Below are 6582 nucleotides of genomic sequence, written 5' to 3' on the forward strand. Positions count from 1 at the left end.
CGGATATTTTAATTTGCAGTATTGCATAATATTTGTATACTATCTCTTGAGACTTGGGTTCTGACTCAATTGATAGTCAAATTATTAAAATATATCTATTTAAATTATTGAACTGTAACCATACCTATAAGTATGTAACATTTAACAAGTATACCTACCTAGCTAACATATTTAAATAATATTATAATGTATCATTTTTGAATCGTAATTTGTCTTAAACGAGCGACTGAAAAAAATTATAAGCGCCAAGGACATGGTATACGCATGTACAACGCTTTGTTTTAAACTGTCGTTGGTCTATCCGGACTTCGAGAATTAAAAAGCAAAATAAAAAAGTTATGACTAAACGACGTGTATTGACGTGATAAAAATTAAAAAGCATAAATTCGTCTGTAAGACTTTAGGTACTGCAGTCTATACTGACTATATTTAGGTATGTTATGAAAGTATTTAATCTCAGTTTCTTAGTTTAGAATAGTAATTCAGTTACCTAAACTATATTTAAATGACGAATATCTACGAGGTATTTAGTTTAGTTCTCGACACCACTGCAGATTAATAAATTATTTTTTCCATCATATAGGTAGGACAGGTTTTTGTCTTTTCTTAACTCACGATAATCGCTAAATTATTTTTAAACTTGTAAACAACTAGGTGCAATTTGAATATTATTTGTTTTATGAAATCAGAATAATTTTAACTGCCTTAAATATTTAATATTATTAATTATACTATTAGTGATTATTATCTGTTGTAAATTGGTAATACTTGTCCTTGAGATGTATACATTATATTATATATTTTACTTCTTAAATTCCAATTAGTTTCGAGAAATGTCGGCATTACAAAATATTTTAAGATTGGTAGGTTCTGTTTTATATGTTTTATATTTCACTATAATTTGTAAGTTAGTAAGTAATAGTAAGATACACATATTTACTCCAGTTATAGCCTTTCAAGTGTTTTTCTTAAACGTATTTATTATTGGTTATAATGTTTGTACACCAATTATATATAGATTTAGGTACCTAGTGCATACTGCCTATACACTAAATTACTACTTCGTACATTTTTTAATGCTAGTTATGCTAGTTTATATTGTAGATTTATATACATTGTATACATACTTAAATCCAGGAATTTATAACCTTTAGAAATTTAATGTTTTGGTTCATAATATTTTTAAAAAATAAAAAGGTTTTCGTTTATATTTTAATAACGCTATTTTATCAAATCAATTTTTGTGTTTTTTGATAACGTTTTTTAAAATTTATTTTTGCTTTTGAAAAACGTATTTTTGTTTTTTAATACCGTTTTAATTGTATATTAAATATTTACTCCTTTGTAATTTTTTTCTCTTACTAATTACACTATGCCACTAAAATATCTCGTACACCACTGAATTCTATGTACATGGGTAATGGGATATAGAAATTATACGATTTTCATAATTTTTGCTAATATTTAGTATGCAATTAGTATGGATTTAAAAATGGTCACTCAAATGCATACTAATTGCATACTAAATATAAGCAAAAAAAAATTATGAAAATTGTATACGTAGGGTGCAGGTATAAAATACGTGAAGAACCTACCATATTCAATTTTGTCTATATTGCGTGTGATATTTATTGTTTATACACATAACATTTAAATGTATATAATTAATTATAATGTATGACTTATTCGTAAAAAAAATGTATTAGGTATACCTATATAAGTACCTCCTTGGTATTTATTAGATACACATATATATCACATATAATCTCCTTGGTATACACTTTATTTTAAATTATTTTTGATACATTTAATTCAAGTTTAACATAGGTATAATATAATTAGAAAATAGAAATTTATAACTTTAACGTCATCGTCACCAACAAATTCGTTTCAACATGTTTTAAATAAAACAGAATTATAGTAATTTTTCGTTTTATTCAGTAGTTAACATTTTTAAATTTTAATTAAATTTTAATCGTTTTTGTTTTATAATTTTGTTTGGTTTTTTTCATTTTCCGTTTTATGTTATTGGATACATATGGTTTTCGTTATTGTATAATATCGTGTTTTTAGTTTTTTTTTGTTAACATTTTTAATCCCTGCATTTAACAATACTATTACAGTATTATACCCATATAATGTATGTATGTAATATTTGTTTGAATTTGCGTTTTTAAGCAGTTCAAATTAAAGTTAACTACTTATACTGTAATAATTTGTCGGTTAAGAACATTTATTAGATTTTGTTTTACAATATTGTATTATTGTCTACGCGTAATTTAAACATATTATATTATAGCATATTAGTGTCTACCTATATAGTATATATGGTTTTATAATAATATTATATTATATATACTATTTGCAAAGTTATTACGTTCCGCACGATAAGATAATATTTTGCAGAGTACTTACATAAATACAATTTATTTGGAGTTTTGTAATTTAAATAATTGTGACGAAGGACGCTTTAATCTGCATAAAATTATAATGGAACGTATTCTAACATAACTATATAGACGAGTTCTGACAGTTCTGTGTTTATTCAGGCACGTATCCAATAACTTTAAGACTAACAATCTGTACATTTTTCCTGGATATATACCACTAGATATATTGTAACGACTTAAATCTATAATTATCTAGGTATATTAATATATTTGAGAGAGTAGGGCTAACGCGGTTTCCCCTCATGTGACGGTTCATCTTAAAAAAAAGGTACCTATATTAATATAATATGCAACTGACTGTGCACAGCTGTACCAAATTATTATTTTATATTTTTAGCTAATAAATAATAACAACTATGATGTATGCATTATACTTTATTTAATTAATATTAGTATATATTATATATTATTGATGTCTGACGGATGCACTCTACGCTTACGCACTTTCATTATCAAATCATAAATGTATAAGTAAATATATTGTAGGTAATACTAGGTATATATGGAAGGTACACATATGCATATGTAAGTTAGTATATAATATAGTATGTATACAAATGTACAATATTACTATATGAAATATTATGTAGTACACAATTTTGTACGTAAATAATAATGAAGAATAAAGTAGAACAAATGTAGTGGGCATATAGAAACAATTATAATCTGGTTTAATGGTGCCTGCAAAATAAGATGGGCTGTTGGATTTAATTGGTTTAGGGTCATACGACCAGGAATATGGTATATACCTAAATATGGACCCGAAATGCGAATGACGAGAAACTAATAAAATTGTTGTAGAGAAGCAACGTATTTCTATTTTCTGAAATAGCTATCAGTAGGTATACCTACTTGTAATTTGTTAAGTTATTTTACTGTACATGTACAAATAATATAATAGCCCTGTGAACTTGTATGTTATGGTTTTTTGAGTACAAAAACCTACATACTGTTATAATAAGTTAAACATGTTTTAATATTTATATTAAATGTAGGTATTAAGAAATGATGTATATACAATATTTGCAAGAAAACAAAATTGAACATATTTTATATATTTTTAATGTCATTAATTTTTACGTCAACATAATATTTAATGTTTTTACAATGTTAAAAAATATTTAAAATTTGTTATCATAGATTAAGAGTTATTTGCAATAATTGACGGACAATTTTATAATTTTTAATTGGGTTGTATATTATTAATGTATTACCATTATATAATTACAAGCGTACGTCTTAATTGCATTAGTACTTAATGAAATATAAATTTAGGTATGTGCGACCTACCTATGCCCTATATTAATAATTGTTCCGTATACTTGACGATGAAATGTGATGACAATTTTCTAGTAGGTAGGTAGAAAGTATATAAAATAAATATATTTTAGGCTACTTCATTTCAGATATGAATATATAATGGCAATAATGAAATATTTAAATAAATAATGATGAATGATTTATTTGTAAACACGCGTTATTGTAAATTGTGATATTATTTAGTTATTACCAATTAGTAATTACCAATTAATGTTATTTTATATATAGACAGTAGGTACCTATGTATAATTATTAACACATTAATATAGGTATGATTATAATTGTAATAAAATATTTTTTTTATATACGATTCAACTAACACAAACAGTATACTGCGTATACATAATATCGTGTATACACCTTTAATAGTCTGTAGGTAATGTGTGTTCTGTGTACATATAATTATAATTTAAATACACAGACACTTTCATATAAAATTATGTAATAAATAATAATTATATATTATATTATATTATATTATACATCCATAAATCCATTTACAAAATAGCAAATTAAAGAAAGAAAAAAACACATCATATAGTAGGTATGCTACTAATTATTATAAATTATATGTCATTTCATAAAACACATTATTAGTACCTACCTACCTATAGGCTATAGTCTATATAGTTTACTTTATATCTATTTTATTCAGTATCTAGCTATTTCTGTAGGAAGCTACTCTGTTGTACCTACCTATACTACTATACTCTGTAACAGTGGTTTTCAAACTGGGTGCCGCGGTCTTTCGGAAAGTTCAACTTTTCGTTTTAAAAATATAATTAATACAAATTTGTTAGCCTAAAATTTTGTTCATCTAATTATTTAGTGCAAAAAAAATGTCAGTGTGCTGTGAAAATTTTTTGAGGAGCCACGTTCAATAAAAGTTTGAAAACCACTGCCCTATAAACTTTGGTTGACCATTGATGATTTATGAAATAAATATTAGTTTTATAGGTATAATTAATATTATTGTAATACAAAAAAGGAGACAGCTATCTATATAGGTAGTAAGCATCTACTAGTCAAGCGTGTGTAATGATAAAACGTCGTATGTAATGTACTCGATATTCCTCAGTCCAGCAATCACAAGTTGTAAAAAAATTAAGTAAATTTAAAATGTAAGCACTGTGTGTGTCTGTTTTCAGTTTAAATATGTATATTATCTTATCATAATTTTTATAAACCGTAAATAGTTGTTGTTTTATTTAACAAGCACGTTTATAAACTGCAGATTAAGATTATAATATATATTTAATATTTGATAAAATTGTTATTTGTTTTAACAAATTAACATTATTATACTACGTCATGTCGTTATATGATCTTAATTTATATATACGTTGTTTATAATTTTATATCTGTACCTATATAATACCAATCTTTGAAACTTTCGTCAAAATCGGTCGAGTAATTTTTAAATCTATAAGATACAAACATTAATGGCATTGCCTTTTGTTGTACATTTGAGTAACAATATAACAATAAATTAAATAATATTATATTCATTTATTTAAAAAAAAAAACACCATAGCAATGCTTTTAAAACATTTCAGCAACCATTAAAAACATTATAGGTAGGTAAATGTAAACAAAAAAAATTGATTTTGTGAGCCAAAACGAAATTCATGTGTCAGCCAACCACATGTTTGCAACCTATATAATAAGGCTTGAAAAAAGAAGCTTGAAACACCCTCAGAGTCTCGAGGAATCTATTGGTATACCTTTTATTGAAATTGCCAGTAATTGGTCTATTAGTTCCTATGAATAATGAATATTGCCGTTAATTAAAAAATCATTTTACATTTATATTATTTTAATAAATATTTAGATACATACCTATAATCTATAATTTAAAAGTCAGGGCCCATTTACACATAACCTTTTTACTAGCTACATGAAAATATGGTTGTTTAATATACAAACTATTAGGAAGTTACACAATTTTAGAACACTAGTCAGAAGTCACTAAACATGGCTATATTTCATCTCCACAAACATATTATTATAGTTGCGCAAATACAAACAATAATAACTTACTTAACGTCCATATTGTTTATTTTAACTTTCAAGTGCACACAGCACACTTGTTACTATTTATACACTATAAAATTGAATTCTGATCTGTTTTGATTTTTTAAAATAGTTCTTTCATTGATGGGCTTGGTCTCTGTTTGGTATTTTAAGAGGCATAGTTTTAATTTGTTGTTTTTAATGTTGGACCGTTAATGTTATATTATGCTGTAGACTTATTGCCTATTAATGCCTATTATATAATACAACAAGATGAATATATAATACAAAAAAAATATTATTTATTAATAATATTAATAAATAATACTGCTGGGTAATTTCTTTATTCATGTTACCCACTGTCTTTTTTTGTATTAGCTCACATAAATTTATTATAAACATAAATTACGGATTGTATATTCAAATAAAAAAAAGGTGGATAAGTGGATGTCGCTCTGCTGTACAGTAGGTTACAAGTGGGTCACTGTATAATGGATAGTATTAAATTTGAATTCAATGATATAATATCACTGTATAAGAAAAACGATTCTGAGCGGAGACGGTTTGTCAGTCTAGGTATTATAGGTATACTTATCTATAGTATTAAAAAAAAATTGACCTATAATAGGTATCAATAATTAATTCCAAATTAATCATATCACAATATCCATTAGGTAACGCGTTATACATCAACAACAAACCGTGGTACTATCATAGATATATAATAGTATACTTTAGAAGTTTCAAGTACCCACAAATAATATTATACAATCACAACAAAATAACTAAAATAGTTATT

The sequence above is a fragment of the Acyrthosiphon pisum genome, chromosome A1 (assembly GCF_005508785.2).
Source record: "Acyrthosiphon pisum isolate AL4f chromosome A1, pea_aphid_22Mar2018_4r6ur, whole genome shotgun sequence".
In the NCBI taxonomy this organism is placed as follows: domain Eukaryota; kingdom Metazoa; phylum Arthropoda; class Insecta; order Hemiptera; family Aphididae; genus Acyrthosiphon; species Acyrthosiphon pisum.